Below are 18715 nucleotides of genomic sequence, written 5' to 3' on the forward strand. Positions count from 1 at the left end.
TCTGTCTACTTTTCTCATGCCACTGAAGCATTTCCAGTGTTTCCTGAAAGAGGATTTTATGAAAGAGATCTCTACACTGTCCAAATAGAAGATAGATATCCCAGGCTTCAGAAGCAAGTATACACTACTTCTACAGGCCCTGAACTCACAGAAATCCAAAAATTCAAGAATTTCAAGTACATTAAGTCAGGTGTTTCAATCTCATGTCTCAGGGTCAAACAATTTTGCCATCAGGATCCTGAGTCTTGCCAGTAGTAGGCTGGAACACTCTCTGAGTGATTCTGTGTAATGAAGTGGGCCCCATGCTTTGTCCTTGGTGTTTTAGCTGCTGAGACAAAAGTCTTTAGATATGCTGATAGTTTTAAAGACCACCTATAGATCAGATGACACCCTAAATTACCTTCTCACTTTCATTTCTTTCTCCTAATAACATCCAGAAGGAACCAGATAACTTTACACTCCTTAAATGAATTTCTTCAAGCTTCTGATTTCAAAATATTACTTTCCAAATATGGGTTTAAATAAATACTTAAATTTCATACTAAAATGACTGAATAACTTAGGACAGTTTCACTCATTTTAATTATAAATACCTCTAATAAGCTCTGTTGAAACCTTTCTATGCTTTCTACTAGGAGACCTCAAGTGTTAGAAGTATAGAATGATGCTGAGGAAGCAACTTTGTGGAGAAAGAAAAGACTGAAGATGGCGCGCATGGACACACACACACACATACACACACACACACACACACACACACACACACACATGCCTTGTTTCCAAAAAATATATATTTATTTAAAATATATTTTTATGTATTCATCTTCTACTGAAAATTCTATTTGAGATCAAAGATCACTTTCACCAAAGCCCCCAACATTTTGGCTAAGGAGGAGACTGAACTGCATGAAAAGTAAATGGGCTTCTGGGTAGCCAAGGGAGGACTAGACAATCAGGCTGAGATGTAAGAATGGGTGTTCTTTTCCACTCAGTTGTTTCAAGATGTTTTCTTATTTTTTTTATTGCTTAGTCTGACAACAGTTCAAGATTGTTAAAATGTAGGACGTTCAGGGTCTTTCTATCTTAAATAAAGTGTGTTCCTTGGAAAGAACACTATGTCCTTTCTGGCTAGCCTGGAACCTATCTGCTATGTAAACCATGCTGACCTTGGACTCACAGAGATACATCTGCATCTGTCTTCCCAATGTTGTAATTAAAGATGTGCACCACCACACCTGGCAAGAAAAGACAATGTATCTTTAAAATACATCTCTATAAGCGTGTCTTTGAGTCCAATGACTCCAGTCCTCAGGCACATTTTTGAAAGAATCTCATTGGAATGGAAGGTCGGCTGTCATGTACACTGTCTTGGCTTTCTACTGCTGTCTACTGGGATTCACATTTTCTTTCTCTCTTCAATACTGGAGTGCTAAAGTTCTCTGAACAGTGGCCAGTACATAATTTACCACATGATTTTCTGATTGATTGGGTTGAGGAACTTCAGCTTGCTCGTTCAGTGGTTATATATTCTTAGCAAAGAAAACACCTTTCTGATTCAAGGTTTACATATTTTAGTAATTGTTTTCAGTTCAGGGACTTTTGCCTAAAGGCAGTTTCAAGAGAGTCTAATTTTAAACATCTAAAGAGAAACATGATAAATAATTAAAGTTTGAACCTCAACCTCAGGAATAATAACAGTTTTTGTATTCTAAAAGCAATCTTAATTATTTTGTTCATTCATCTTTTCTATTGTTAGCCTTCATCTCATTCAACATGTCAGTCATATCACATGGTTTACATATATAATTTCTGTGAACCTTCTTATGCTAAGTAATTTGGATTCTTTCTTCCATTTAATCCTTTTATGAACAAATATTTAGGTGGACTAGAAAAGCTTTTGTTCCATTTATGGATACAGAACTGGAATTTTAAACAGGTGAATGTCAAAAGATTGTTTAAATCATGTGTTGCCTCTTTCTAGGAATCAAGTTTTCATCAAGAGGATTTTGTGTTCTTGTGGTACAGCATTTCTTGCAGTTAAGCTTCAATTTCAATGGTGTCTTCCTGTACCCTAATAATACTTGAGGTTACAGAGCTTTTTATTTAACAGGGAAATTTACTTAGCATTCACAGAGGAATGCTTAAAAGCTTGGCATGCTAATATTTTTATTACAGATAAAGTAGTATAGAGAAGTACTTGGACACTATTTTTTTTAATATCACTAATTCCTTAGTACATGAAAATCAAAGTGTGGAACCATGAAATTTATAAAATTTAAGACACTCTCTACTCCCGTCTGCATATGTCTTGATTTCACTCTTGTTTTAATGGTCAGATAAAAGTTCACTGTGTGAATATACCACATTTTCTCCATCTATAGATCTGTTAATGACTACCTAGGTTGGTTTCATTTCCTCACTCTTTTTTTTCTTCATTTTTCTTTATTAAGAAATTTTCTACTCACTCCACATACCATCCACAAATCTCCCCTCCTCCCTCCTCCTACCCCCCAGGCCTCTTTGCCAAGCCACACTCCATCTCCACATCCCCCAAATCCAGATCTCTCATGGGGAGTCAGCAGAGCCCAGCACACTTTAGCCTAGGCAGATCCAAGCCCCTTCCCACTGCACCAAGGCTGTGCAATTTGTCACACCATAGGCACCAGATTCCCAGAAGCCTGCCCATAGACCAGGGACAGATTCCGATCCCCCTGCCTGGGTGCCCCCCAAACAGTTCGAGCCAAACACCCGTCTTCTGTATCCAGAGGGCCTAGTCCAGTCCCATGGGGACTCCACAGCCACCAGTCCACAATTCATGGGCTTCACTAGTATGGCCTGTCATCTCTGTACATCCTCCCATCATGATCTCAATGTCCCTCACCTGCAGAATCTCTCCTCTTGCTCACCAATTGGATTCCTGGATCTCAACCTGGTGCCTGGCCATGGATCTTTGCATCTGCTTCAATCAGTCACTAGACAAAGGCTCTATGATGACAGCTAGGTTATTTGGTAGACTAGTCACCAGAGTAGATCAGTCCAGGCATTTGTAAATAGTAAATCAATAAACATAGATGCCTAAAAATGGTTAAACAAAGTAGCCTATAGTAAGAAGAAAAATACTGCATATTTCTCTCATGTACAAATGTTACATATTAGGAAGTATGAATATAGGTCACAAACTAGCCCATGAGGAGTGACAAAAGGGTCTTAATGTCAGGGGATTGTGGTGATTTTGACCCTAATAATAAACCTAATAATAAACTCTGGGGTCAGAGACAGAACAGCCACTAGATACAGAGGCCAGAAAATGGTGGCACTGACACCTTTAATCCCAACACTTGGGAGTCAGAGCTAGGCAGATCTCTGTGTATTCAAGGATATAGCCAAGGATGGTGACTCACGCCTTTAATCCCAGGGAATGATGGTAATAAGTAGAAAGGTATAGAAGGCACAAAGACCAGAAACTAGAAGCATTTGGCTGGTTAAGCATTTGGCTGGTTAAGCATTTGGCTGGTTAAGCTTTTAGGCTTTGGAGCAGCACAGTTCAGCTGAGATTCATTCTGGATGAGGACTCAGAGGCTTACAGTCTGAGGAACCAGGATCAGCTGAGGAGCTGGCAAGGTGAGGTGGCTGTGGCTTGTTCTACTTCTCTGACCTTCCAGCATTCATGACAATACCTGGCCTCAGGTTTGATTTTATTAATAAGACTCTTTAAGATTCCTGCTACAGGGGATAGGATAAGAGATGTATGTGATATGAAAGTGGAAAGGAGTCAGGGGAGATACCTGTCAGCAAAGTGCAAACATAAAGCTCTAAGATCAGAGCTCCAGCACTCCCCAACTTAAAGGAAGAGGCCAGGTGTTATGGTTCATGTTGGTAACCCAGAACCTAGGGGGATCAGCAGGTGTATTTCTGGAACAGAGTTCCCCAGCCTAGCCAACCAGTAAGCTCTGGCTTCACTGAGAGATCTTATTTCAAAATGTAAAGTGGAGAGGGATTGAGGAAGATATCCAGTGTCGAATTCTGGGGCACGCACGAACACACACACACACACACACACACACACACACACACACACACACACACACGGTGTGGACTACTAAGGTGAGGATGGGGACAGCAAGTGTAGGGGGCAAGAAGAGGGAATGGAGGATTGGAGTTAGAGGGAGGAGAATCAAAAACGCAAGTTATGTGAGTAAATAAAAGCAGTACTTATATACCATAATGACATAATACAAGTGTCAGCCATCCATCTCTACTTTGTGTTTTATTGTGCTCCAGTGAAACACGCCCATTTAATTTCCCAATACTCTCTAGGACTGACTAGCTCCTAGATAAAATGAGTATTCAAAGTTTCAAGACACTAAGCAATTTCACCTTGACATTCAAATCCTCTTGTAGCTGGTACTACAAATCTGCAATCTAAGATTGCCTATGTTCCTCACCTTGGCATGTCAGTTTGTAGGGTTTTAAATTCTAGATGCTGCCTGAAAAAATTACCACCTTAATCGATAAATTCCAATTTCATGATTCCTTTTTAGCTGAATAAGTTTAATTCTATTGGTTTGATGACTTAAATGAGGTAACTCAATGTACTCCAAATCAAGACTGGATTGACATATACAATTTGCAATCAGAATGTCAACTCTTCCTCTGTCAAAGGTTTCCCTGAGTCTTGTTTTCAGGATTGGTCTCACCTCCCATGCTTCCTGCCTCTTTTGGAAGAGCAGATTACTGGTTTATTAAGAAACAAGAAGTTGACATCTGGAGATTAACGCGAAGTTTGGGGAATACACAAGACTAATAATGTGTGTTAAGTTATAATAAAAATCTATGATAGTGAGATTATTAAAACCATCTTACACCTTCAAAAACAAAATAGAACAAAACAAAAATGAAGGTCAGAAATCATACATAATGTGTCATAACAAAATATCCAATAATAAATCAGTGCATGGTGATATTTCTGACTCCTGTGAAACTTCGCTCACAGTGACCACAGCAGAACTCTACAGTAATGTCATCAATAAGAAAATGCCTGCCTTCATATTTGGCTTGTTTCCTTGTACAGTGTAGAAAGAACCACTCCTTCGGTTTGTTTGCTTGTTTTCTAAATAAATCTTGGCTATTAAAATCAGAATTTTCTGGACTCAGCTGATCACTGGATCCCACATTATCCACACATTCATCCTGACCATCTTGACTTTCAAAGCAGCCAGATGAAGAAAGAACATAATAGTTAACAGTGTTGGTCTGGACAAATGTGAACTCAAGTTCTGGCACCAGCTTTAGCAAGAGCATAACTAACTTGGGTCTAGTTACTTAACATCTCTGTGAGGCTGTGCACGTAAAGCTCTCAACTGGGCCTGCGAAGTGAGGAAAAAATGAGTGTTCAGTAAACATTAACTACAGCAGGGATACTCTTTTGTAATTACCACCCATTATTATTATGTTCCTCTGGTGTACCCTCCTAATCTTGTGTTCTGAGCTGATGTCAAGCAGGGAGAAGGGCAAATAAAAGTTAAGTAAGCAACATTAAAAATCCAAAACTAGAAACAATACTTCTTTCTTTTCTTCATAATTCTCATTAGAACTGCTTGTCAAGGGAAGAAAACACACAGGAATAGAAGGTGGCTTGGAGCTTAAAAAGTGGGGATACAGAATCACACTCCAATTAGTTCTGTGTATTCAAATAATCTATTACAACTAGTAAGCCCTGAGAAACTAAGGAAGAGCAAATGATTAGTGGACTTAAATGCAAAAGTTACTTGAAACCAGATTAATGAATGGAAGGTGAGCCAGAATTTACTAGTGAAATGCAGAAATATCTCCTCTGGATTACTTCATAGTATTTATATCAGAATAATTTTAACCATAGTGCCAGAGGCACTTTGCACTCAATGGTTATTTAGGTAGACCAGTCCAAAATTTATTTTTGGAAATCAAGTGTGTTATTTACTTAGTGACTATGGGTAAAGCTCAGACTATGTAGCTTGGTCATTGTCATCTATAAAGCCGATGCCTAGTTAACTATTGAGTGGTGTGTCCAAAACAAACAAACAAACAAACAAACAAACAAAACAAAAACAAACTAACAAAAAAAACCTGATGAATGATTCTGAACAAAAGTCAGTGGACCTGTGCTCCCCTTATCTCAGTGTTTTGTGACCTGAGGTAGATTATATGCCAACTCTGGCCCCATTTCTTATCCATCAAAAAAGAATTCTAATAGTATCATTTATGTGGTTTTATAGTTAACAAATCTCCCATACATTATCCCATTTCATATATCAGATTCCTTCTAGCCCAGCTCCTTAGGTTGCTGTGGAGATAAACACATTAAAAGGTATAAAAGCTTTTGCGAAGTTAGAGGCCAGTAAAACTCATGTTTTGACAATATAATTAGAAAATACTACACAGAACTATGTTCCCAATGCTTAATGGGAATGTTCTTAAACCATTAACACAGACCTTTGCTGGATATTTATGAATGTTTAATTTGCTCTGATGAATTCATTATCAAGCCAGCCAGCCAGCCAGCCAGTTTTCTGTAACACAGAGGTCAGAACTTTCAATGGAGAAGATCCCTGTCAGCTACCCCCTCCACAGCAGTCTCTGGCTCATTCTGAACAATAAGAATGTGGTACTTTATTCCTAGGAAGCCACACAGTGTGAAATTGCTTTGTTTTTACCCTTCCCACTGTTATAGAAAATGGGAATTCTTTGCCAAGCATTCAAAAAACACTATGCCACACACATCCAGGACTTATTTTGAGATTAACTGTGATACATGCAGTCATTATAACAGCTCAGTGCTTTCCAATTCTCACCTTTTCTGTCTAAGCTCATGATTTAAAATATTTACATAATGAAAAGCATATAATTGTAAGCAGCTTTCTCCAAAACATGAAGCAAAAATAGAGTTTGAGAAGTCCTAGACTTGGAAAGAAAGCAGTCTACTTTGTTATTTTAAAAAGCTTACTAATACAACAACCAATTTTTATTTTTATTTTTTATTACTTTTAGCATACATGGTAGCAGTGTTAAACAGTCAATGCCATTTGTGGTTGGTAACTAATGCATTACAGACTTGCTCTCTGTTATTGCCATTTTTTATGTTTTAAAATCATTTTGTGTTTGCATGTATATAGGTGTATATGAATGTGTGAATGTTTGTCTGTATATATGAACACATCTATGTTTGTAAATGTGCCCCCATGTATCTGTGTGCACATGTATGTATGTGTGTGTGGAGGCTGGAAGGCAGCCTTGTAATCCCTTACCCATGCTAATCTATCTCTCTTGTTCCTATAAGTCATCCCAATAAAAGCATTATGACATCAAGCATTTGACAAAAATCTGGTTTTAGTTTATCATTGCTCCCCATATCTGGGGTAAATTAAACAGTCTCTCCTGGAAAAGTCATGCATTATCACAGGACCCAGGTATGAAAAGAAATCAAAGTCAACATGCTGAAGAAATGGTTACATTCCCTTTTTCATTATAGGATTATTCATGACAGCCAGGATGTTTAAGCAAATTAAATAACCATGAATAGATTAATGGATTAAACAAATATAACATGTATAAATACATAGTACTATTCAGTTTTAAAATATCCATAAAATGTTGTCATGTATATGGATGAGTCTAGTGTATGCTATGCTAAATGAAATAAGGTAGACACAGAAAGACAACTAGCTCATGATCTTACTTACATATGGTATCCAAAATAGTCAAACTCATTGGAATAGAGTTCAATGCGATGATATTGTGTTCCCCAATATATTGTGAACACTAATAAACTTATCTGGGGTCAGAGGACAGAACAGCCACTAGACAGACATAGAGGCCAGAAAATGGTGGCACTCACACCTTTAATCCTATCACTTGGGAGGCAGTGATCTCCCATCCGGATCTCTGTGAGTTCAAAGCCACACTGGAAATAGTCAAGCATGGCGACACATGCCTTTAATCCCAGGAAGTGATGGCAGAAAGCAGAAAGGTATAAGGCATGAAAACCAGGAACTAGATCTGGTTAAGCTTTTAGGCTTTTTCGCAGCAGTTAAACTGAGATTCATTCCAGATGAGGACTCAGAGGCTTCCAGTCTGAGGAAACAGGATCAGCTGAGGAACTGGCAAGGTGAGGTGGCTGTGGCTTGTTCTGCTTCTCTGATCTTTCAGCGTTCACCCTAATACCTGGCTCCAGGTTTGATTTTATTAATAAGACCTTTTAAGATTCATGCTACAGTGCAGAATTTTGCTTTCACGGAGGCTAGGTGTTGTAACATGAATTGCTAAGTGTTCTTATTAATAAAAAACCCAGAGCCAGATATTGGGGTGAAAGCAGAAAGATCAGAAAAACAGAACAAGCCAGCCATGTTCTTACCTCTACAAAAATCCTCGGCCTCAAGAGAGTGAGGTCTTGTTTCCTCATGGATTATATACATTTTTCTGCCTAGACATCACTTCCTGGGATTAAGGGCATGTGTGTTTCTCGGTATAGGATTAAAGGTGTGTGCCACCACTGCCTGGCTCTGTTTCCAGTGTGGCCTTGAACTCACAGAGATCCAGATGAATCTCTGCCTCCCCAGTGATAGTATTAAGGGTATGTGCCACCCAAATGGATGGATCTAGAAAAAATCAACCTAAGTGAGGTAACCCAGAAGACTCAGAAGGCCAAACATGATATGTACTCACTCATAGGAGGATACTAGATGTAAAACAAAGATGACTAGACTGCTACACAACTCCAGGGAGGCTACCTAGAAAATGGGACCCTAGGAAAGACACAGGGATCACCCAATGACAGAGAAATGGATGAGATCTACATGAACAACCTGGACGACAGTGGGAGTAATGAAGGGCAAGGTTCGAGGGAAAGAGAGCTTAGGGGAGCAGGAGATCCCAGCTGGATCAAGAACAGAAAGGGAGAACAAGGAATAACAGACCATGATAAATGGTGACCACATGAGAACAGGAATAGGCAGAGTACTGGAGAGGTCCCCAGAAATCCACAATGATACATCCTCTGTAGATTGCTGGCAATGGTGGAGAGAAAGCCTGATCTGACCTAGTCTGGTGATCAGATGGCCAAACACCCTAACAGTCATGCTGGAACTCTCATCCAATAACTGATGGAAGTGGATGCAGAGCTCCTTGGCCAGGCTCCAGGTGGAGCTCCAGGAGTCTAATTATAGAAAAAGAGGAGGGACTGTAAGAGTATGAATTGTTGAGACCAAGATTGGAAAAAGCACAGGGACAAATAGCCAAACAAATGGAAGCACATGAATTATGAACCAAAGGCTGTGGAGCCCCCAGCTGGATCACACCCTCTGGATAAGTGAGACAATTGAATAGCTTCAACTGTTTGGGAGGCATCCAGGCTGTGGGACCAGGACCTGTCTTTAGTGCATGAGTGGCTGTTTGGAACATTGGGCTTACACAAGGACACTTTGCTCAGCCTGGAAGGAGGTGACAGGACCTGCCTGTACTGAATCCACCAGGTTTACATGAATCTCCAGGGAAGTCTTGGCCCTTGAGGAGATGGGAATGGAGGGTAGGGGATGGGGAGAAGGTAGGGGCAGGGGCTGGAGGGGGGAGTACAGGGGAACCCATGGCTGATGTGTAAAATTAAAACACAAATATAATAATAATTAAAATGGTGTGTGCCACCACTGTCTGGCCTCTATGTCTAATCTAGTGGCTGGCTAAGTCCTCTGGGCAAGTTTTTTAGGGTACACAACATATCACTACAAGCTGTGGGCAAGGGAAAGAGAGAGTTGGTCTAAGATAAAAAACAAACAAAACCAAGAAACTTAGACAAAAAGGATAAATCTATCATTTATTTAATAATAAGGTATTGTGTATTTCAAAATCCTGGAAGGGTGATTTATAATGTCCTAATCACAAAGAAACAGTAAGTCCAGTAATAGACATGCTAATTTTGCCTGAACTGTTCATGCATGATGTGCATCTGTAAAAGACATCCCATGGTAGCTCCTAAATGTAGGCACATACATGTCAATTGAAAGTAAAATAAAATGCTATATCTCATTTCAGTTATTCAGGACAGATGGGATCCTAAGTCCATCAAAGAAAGGTAAGGCTTAGAGAGAAAAGGTTTCTCTCTACACTAAGAAGAAAGCAAAAAAAAATGTTGTAGAGTGTGTTTACAGGGCTAGTATGAATGGAAGGAACAGGGAAGTTGTGTGTTTGTTTTTATCAAAGCTTCTTTCTAACAGACACTCAGCAAGAGAGCCGAAGTGAAGCAGTAGAATTGTTGAAGAATAAAAACATCTGCAGTTGCTAGAGCATGGCAGGAGAGGAAGAGAGGAAGTTGATGAGCAAGTCCTAGACACTGAACTCCACTCAAGTTGAGATCATAAATTTTATAAGGCCACTCTGGGAAATTATGTAACTTCACTAGTATTTATCTAACTGTACTTGGGTGAGGGGAAAGATACTAAGCAATACTTATTATGGGCTGTGATTTTTCTAGAAGGGGTATGAAAGGGAAATGATAATAGTTTCAACCTCCAAGGAAGACACTGGCACTTAGTGTTCTTGGAGACATTAATGAGAAATGGTTTGAATGTAGTTTAGGGCTTATACACTAGCTCTTTACCGTCTTCATACATCAGCTTATCCATGAACAACAACAAATATGTTTGAAATAATATTATTTTCATTTTTTTAAGTTGGAGTTCTCAGAGAGGAAAGGCTGGAAACCAAATACAATACAGCTGGGATTCAGTAGAACCAGGACTCAACCAAGATGACTATTTGAGTTTAGGAAGCCCAGAGGGCAAGCAGAATTAATAAGCCTTGATGAAAGTAATGGGTAAAGAAATGATTTCCCTGTAAAAGTCTATCTCCATAAAACATGTACATACTTTTGAAGATGTGAATTCAAATGACAAAAATTCATAGATCAAGATTAAGGACATTATTAATTTCAAATGGGATATTGTCAGACAGTAATACTTAACAGCTGTGCAGACCCTTATTGAATCCAAAGAAGTTTTATAAATGTTATTTCAATAATCAAAACCATTGTCTAAAGTAGATGGTCATTTGTGTTTTCTCGGTTCCAAGAGTTAAGGGATGTTTAGATTTCTAACTACTGGGTTTTGCCCTTTGGTTTTTGTTTGTAAAAATTCAATGAAAACTCAAACTGGTGACAAGTACAGTAAGTTTATGTTTTATATACGAGTAGTACCCCGAAAAGTTAGGCCCAGTGTTAGTGCTGTTGCTTTCACTACTTTATTATTGAAGTTATTAGGACAACACGTTCAATGTTAAAGTTACTTTTTCTTTACTTTCAGGGAAGAAGAGTTCTGCTCCCTTCATATGAATCAGCTGGGCTGATGCTGGAATGTAGTCCAACATCTCTCCCATGTGAGATTTGGCTCCCTTTCAGTCTCTTACTCTGTAGTGGTCACAATTGGATTCTTGAAGATCTTCCTTCCAAAACATCTGACACAAGCTTGCTCACACCCATTTCTCTCTGGACACCATAATTTTCTTTTTAATGATCAAATACATATGCACAGAAGTAAAGAAATGGGGGGAAGGCAAGTTTAGTAGTGCCTGTCTATAGAATAGGATATAAGGAGAGTATAAAATGTAAGCTGAAGAAGAATTATGAAGACAGCCCCAAAAAGGGGGGCGGGGGACATGTCACTCCTTTCCACTATAGACTTTGGATTTAGTGAAGTTGCTAATCCAGGCACATTACTGTAACATCTTCTATTCCTTACTAATAAGATATTTTGACATGTACAACCTCTCAATGAGGCTGAAAGGGTTTAAACTGGTATTTCAAATGAGTATTTTTTATTAATTGAATTTATATTTTCAGTTCTATCTTAAAACAATCTCAATATTACTATGTTTTTTTGTTATTTTAAATAGAATTTTGAAGCTTTGGAAAGAAAGAAAGTTGATATATCTGAAAATATCTTATGATAAATATTTCACTTCACTGAGCCAATGAGCAAATGAGAAATGGAATTGTGTCAAATGATAATGTTAAGAACGTGACACCTAATGAAGCAGAATGACAGTTATTAGAATACAAGTTCCAGTAACTCCAGCTCCTGGCTTGCATCTCTGTAATTTTGGAGTAAGAATATAGTCTTGATTTAATGTAAGGGTCTTGGGCTTCCATATATCTAAGTTTTCGTCTAGTAGTAGTTGATGAGAAGGAAAATCAGGATTAAGAGAATGGTAAGTGTAAGAAAGAAAGAAATGGGAAAAGAACCATTAATATGTTCTATTTTTCCTCTGTGAATTTTTTTATTTTTTGTTCAATAGACATCTTTGTTTTCTTTCTGTTTTTTTTAAATAGGTTCTTCTCTCATATAATACATTTTGAACCCTCCCTCCACTCCTCCCAGTTCCCCATTCTCCTATTCTCTCCTGTCCTCCAATCCACTCCACATCTATCTCCCTTCAGAAAATAGCAAACATTCATGAAGAACCAAGCAAGGCAAAACAAAACACAATGTAACAAGGAAAAGGCCCTCACATCAATGCTGGACAAGGGCAACAAACAGGAGGAAAAGAGTCTCAGGAATAGGTAAAAGAGTTGGAGACACACCTGCTTCAATTGTTAGAAGTCTCTCAAAAACATCATGCTAACACCCTCGACATATACACAGAGGACCTTATGCAGAACCCTGCAGATTCAAAGCTTGTCACATCAGTCTCTGTGAGCCCCTGTGCGCTTGTTGATTTAGTGGGCTGTATTCTCCTGGTGTCCTCCATCCCTTCTGGCTCCTATAATCTTTCCTCCCAGTATTTCCAGGGGTTCCCCTGAACTCCAAGGTGAAGGACCCTGTGGAGACCTCCAATTTAGACTCTCTGCATAATGTCTGGCTGTGGATCTCTGCATCTGCTTCCATCTGCTGCAAGAGGAAGCTTCTCTGATGATGACTGGACAAGGTACCAGTCTATGAGAACAGCAGACTATCTTTTTTTTTTTTTTGGTAGCTATGTTTGGTTCTGCCCTAGGTCTCTGGGTCTCTAGGCTGTCCTGACTCTGGTTCCTGGCCACCCAGGCTGTGTCAGACACAGGCCCCCTCTCATGGAATGGGCTTCAAATTAAATCAGACATCAGTTGGCCAGTTTCCTAAGTTCTGAGCCACCATTGCCCCCAGCACATCTTTCAGGCAGGACATAGGTCAAAGGTTTTATGGCTGAGTTGGTGTCCAGGTTTCTCTTTTGGTAGCCTGCAGAGTACTTTCCCACACCAAAGAGACTAGAACATAGGAGTGAAGACTCCCATGTAGTCACCATATCAACCTCTCTACATTCAAAGAGCTGTGTGGATGATGTCCTCAGCAATGGGGCAACACTGTACTAGCATCAGCCTGGGTTGTTTGAGGATCTCCTTGTGACCTCCTCAGCCAACAACTCAAATGAATGCAACGCACTACTGCCTTTGGAAGCCTTGCCTGGTACCAGAGATGGTCATTTGAGACTCCATATCCTCCCTTACTAGGAGCCCTCACTAGGATCAACCAGATAGATTCCAGGAAGTTTCTATGCCACCCCTAAATGCCCTCCAATCCCAGCAGTCTCTCTCTTCACTCTCTTCCTCCAAGCCCCACATACTCCAACTTACCCCCACATACCAACCTGATACTCCTCTGGTCTTTACCCGTCCCCAGTTCACCACAAAATCTATTCTATTCCCATGTCTCAGGGAGATTCATGCATCCCCATTAGAGCCCTCTGGGTATGTGGATTGTAGCTTATCATTTTTTTATAGCTAATATCTACTTATAAGCAAATATCTACTGTATTGGTCTTTCTGGGTCTGGGTTACATTACACAGGATGATTATTTTTGCAAGTTGTATTCATTTGTCCACAAACTTCATTATGTTAGTTTTTATTTTAACAGCTGAGTGATATTCAGTTGTGTAAATGCACATTTTCTTTATCCATTCTTTGGTTGAGGGACATCTTGGTTATTTCCAATTTTGTTCTATTATGAATAAAGCCACAATGAATGTAGTTGAGCAAGTGCTCATGTGGTAGGATGGAAAATCTTTTTGGTAGATCCTCAAGAGTGGAATAGCTGGTTCTTGATCAATTCCCAATTTTCTGAGGAACCACCTTATTGATTTCCATAGTGGTTGAACAAGTTTGAACTCCCATCAGCAATGGAGGAGTGTTCCCCTTGCTCCATGTCCTTGTCCAGAATGAGCTGTCACTGTGTTTTTGATCTTAGCCATTCTGACAGGTGGCAAGTTTAGAATCTCAAAGTCATTTTGATCTGCATTTCCATGATGGCTGAGGGTGCTGAACATTTCTTTAGGTGTTTTTCAGCCATTTGAGAGTTTTATATTGAGAATTATCTGTTCAGATCTGTACCCTACTTTTATTTGGTTGATTAATATCTTGTTTCTTTTGTCCCCTCTTTTTATTTTACACATCAGCCATTGGTTCCCCTGTCCTCCCCCCTCCCGCACCCACCCCCACTTTCCCCCGAACCCCTCCCCTCCATTCCCATGTCCTCCAGGGCCAAGACTCCCCTGAGGATTCATTTAAACCTGGTGGATTCAGTACAGGCAGGTTCAGTCCCCTCTTTCCAGGCTGAGCAAAGTGTCCCTGTGTAAGCCCAAGGTTCCAAACAGCCAGCTCATGCACTAAGGACAGGTCCCGGTCCCATTGCCTGGATGCCTCCCAAACAGTTGTCTCACTTATCCAGAGGGCCCGATCCAGCTGAAGGCTCCACAGCCTTTGGCTCATAATTCATGTGCTTCCATTCATGTGGCTATTTGTCCCTGTGCTTTTCCAGTCTTGGTCTCAACAATGCTCACTCATTCAATCCCTCCTCTTTTTCTACAATTGGAATCCTGGAGCTCCACCTGAGGCCTGGCCAAGGATCTCTGCATCCACTTCCATTAGTTATTGGATGAGAGTTCCAGCATGACCATTAGGGTATTTGGCCATCTGATCACCAGACTAGGTCAGGTTGACCATTGCCAGCAGTCTACAGAGGATGTATCATTGTGGATTTCAGGGGACCTCTCCAGTACTCTGCCTATTCCTGTTCTCATGTGGTAATCATTTATCATGGTCTGTTATTCCTTGTTCTCCCTTTCTGTTCTTGATCCAGCTGGGATCTCCTGCTCCCCTAAGCTCTCTTTCCCTCGACCCTTGCCCTTCATTACCCCCCTCACATCCAGGTTGTTCATATAGATCTCATCCATTTCTCTGTCATTGGGCAATCCCTAGGTAGCCTCCCTGGAGTTGTGAGTAGCAGTCTAGTCATCTTTGTTTTACATCTCGTATCTATCTATGAGTGAGTACATACCATGTTCACCCTTCTGAGTCTGGGTTACCTCACTCAGGATGATTTTTTTTCTAGATCCATCCATTTGCCTGAAAACCTCATGATGTCATTGTTTTTCTCTGCTGAGTAGTACTCCATTATGTATATGTACCACATTTTCTTTATCCATTCTTCAGGTGAAGGGCATCTAGGTTGTTTACAGGTTCTGGATATTACAAACAATGCTGATATGAACATAGCTGAGAAATGCCCTTGTGGTATGATTGAGTAACACTCTTGGGCATGTACCCAAGGAATGCTCAATAATATCTTGTTTCTTGAGTTCATTATATGTTTTAGATGTGAGTCCTCTATTGAATGTGGAGTTGATAAAAATATTTTTCCATTCTGTAGGTTGCCACTTTGGCTTGGTTCGATTAATGGTGTCCTTTGCTTTACAGAAGCTTTTCAGTTTCATTTGGTCCCATTGTTGATTTTAGTGCCTGCACTATTAGCGTTCTGTTCAGAAAGTTGTCTTCTGTGCCGATATGTTCAAGGCTATTTCTCCACTTGTAGTAGAATATTTTAAAGTGTGTTACTTTCCTTTATATTACATTTGTTTAACTCTGTGAAGCTGTGCTACTGTGCCTGTGTAAAACACCTGGTGGTCTAACGAAGAGCTGAACAATAACAAGGCAGGAGAAAGGATAGGTGGAGCTGGCAGGCAGAGAGAATATATAGAAGAAAAAAAAACTGGAAGGAGAGATCTAAGATCAAGGAGCCAGAGAAGGGGAGGACATTGGGGTATAGTCACCCAGTTACACAACCAGCAAGCCGTGGAGTAAGAGTAAGATTTATGGAAATAAGCGAATGAGAAAAGCCCAGAAGCAAAGATAGATGGGATAATTAGTTAAGTAAAGCTGTCAAGAAACTAAGCCAAGCTAAGGCCAGGCATTTGAAAGTAAGAATAAGCCTCTTTGTGTGAATTTATTTGATAGCTAGGTGGTGCCCCCAAAGTGTAAAATACAAACAACAACATTCACTTTTTCTTCTATCAGGTTCAGTGTATCTAGTTTTATGTTGAGGTCTTTGATCAAGTCCTCATTTTCACAAAGGGGAAAAAGTAAAATAATTTACAAATGACTCAAACTAGTGGAAATTTAAATGACATCTCTGTAATTTTATCTGTCATCTAGATACTATTTTCATATTCAATTTTTAAAATAAATTTTCAGTGTCTGTTTAACCACATGTAGTATCTGATAACAGCTTTCAGTGAAAAGCTAGGCAATATCCATTCACCAGCAGTGTTGTCTACTGAAGTTAACTGCATTGTCTTCTACTGACAGATACAAATTTCTGAGTCATTGAAGTGTGTATCTATTTGAATGAAAATGTCTTTTTTACTTAAAATGATATTTTATAAATATATTCTGAGGACTTTTCCCTCACACTCCTCCTCCCAGATCCTCCCTACCTCCCTACCCACCCAATTTCATGTTATCTCTCTCTCCCCCTGCCAAAAAATCCCTGAAAAACAACAAAAAAGATCAAAACAAACAATAATTAGAAAAACAAATATACAAAACAAACTAAGGGGTCAATTTTGTGTTGGTCAACAATTCCTGGGCATGGTCCTGCCCTGAAGTGTGGTTGATATACCCAGTGACACTCCATTGAAAATAATGAAACTTTTCTTTCCTAGAAAATATCAATTGCAATAGCTTCTCAGTAAGGCGTCAGACTTTGTGTTGACTTCCTTTCATCAGTACAGAGATTTTCTCTGGTTTGAGCTTGTGAGGATCTTATTAGTGCTGTCACAGTCTCCGAGTTCCCATGTGTATCTGAAAGATGCAATTTCCTTGAAGTCATTCATCCTCTCTGACTTACAAATTTTCAACCTTCCATTTTCATAGATCCCCAAGCCTTGAGAAGAGAGATTTGAAGCTGAGAGCTCTAAAGTCTCTTGCTCTCTGTGTTAATTACCATATATTACAAGAATAAATTCTCTGACGGGGGTTAAGTATTATACAGAACTATGGGTATAGCACCATGACATTAGGAGTAATTTTATTTCTGTGTTCCATTAGCAAAATAATAGTGTTATTTTACCCTAAAGCCCATAACTACCTAGTCTCAGATTTGGCCTCTTTAGAAGTATCAGGGATGAGTTTCATTGCATGGAGTGGACCTTAAATCAAATTGAGAAATGGCTTGTTTATTTGTGTCACCCTGCAATATTTGTGCCACTTTTGCACCAGTGTGTGTGTGTGTGTGTGTGTGTGTGTGTGTGTGTGTGTGTGTGTGTGTATATATGTATATCTTTCAGTCAAATTGTCATTGTAGATCCCAGGCTTTACATCTAAGTGATATTGTATGAAACAAGACAAATTTATCAACAAAATAAAATTTCAGACCCAGACATAATGCCACACATCTACAGATCCCTGATTTTTTTTACAAATAAGCCAAAAAAAATATCCCTTAGATAAAAGCACAAGTATCTTCAACACATGGTGCTGGTCAAACTTGATAACTACATGTAGAAAAACAAAAAAAACAGATCCATATATATCACTCTGCATAAAACTTACTTCAAATAGATCAGTGATTTCAACATAAGACCAGATATCATGAATTTGATATAAGAGAAAGTGGGGAATATGCTTGAATTCATTGGCACAGGAAAGAACTTGCTGAACAGAACACTGGTAGTACAAGCATTAAAACTTGCAATTTATAATTGATAAGTGGGCCCTCATGAAGCCAAAAAGCCTCTATATGGCAAAGGACACCATCATGCGAGCAAAACAGAAGCCTACAGAATTGAAAAAAAATCTAGTGCTTATACATATAATAGATGGTTAGTATCTAGAATATAAAAAGAACTAAGTAAACCAAACATCAAAAAACACAAAGGAAAGTGAGGTACATAGCAAAACAGTTCTCTCTCAAAAGATGAAACACAAATGGCTGAGAGACACATTTTAAAATATACTCAATATCCTTAGCCATCATGGAAATGCAAATTAAAACTACTTTGTAATTTCATTTTATCCCAGTCAGAATGGCAAAAGTCAGTAAAACAAATGACAATACTATGATACTGTCATGGCTAGGATGTAGGGGAAGGGAAATATTATTTATTGCTTGTGGGAATGGAAACTTGTACAACCAATGTGAATATCATACTGTAGGTGCCTCAAAACCTGAAAATCTATCTACCAAAAGACCAAACTATACTCTTTGGACATATCACCCAAAGACTCAGCATATCTTACTCCAGAGATACTTGCTCATCCACATTGCTGGTCTGTTAATAGTAATCAGAATTTGAAAATTTGCTTGCTCTTCATCCACTGATGAATGGATAATGAAAATGCAGTACATTTATACAATGGAATATTATTCAACTATTAAGAAAGTG

The sequence above is a fragment of the Onychomys torridus genome, chromosome 7 (assembly GCF_903995425.1).
Source record: "Onychomys torridus chromosome 7, mOncTor1.1, whole genome shotgun sequence".
Taxonomy (NCBI): Eukaryota; Metazoa; Chordata; class Mammalia; order Rodentia; family Cricetidae; genus Onychomys; species Onychomys torridus.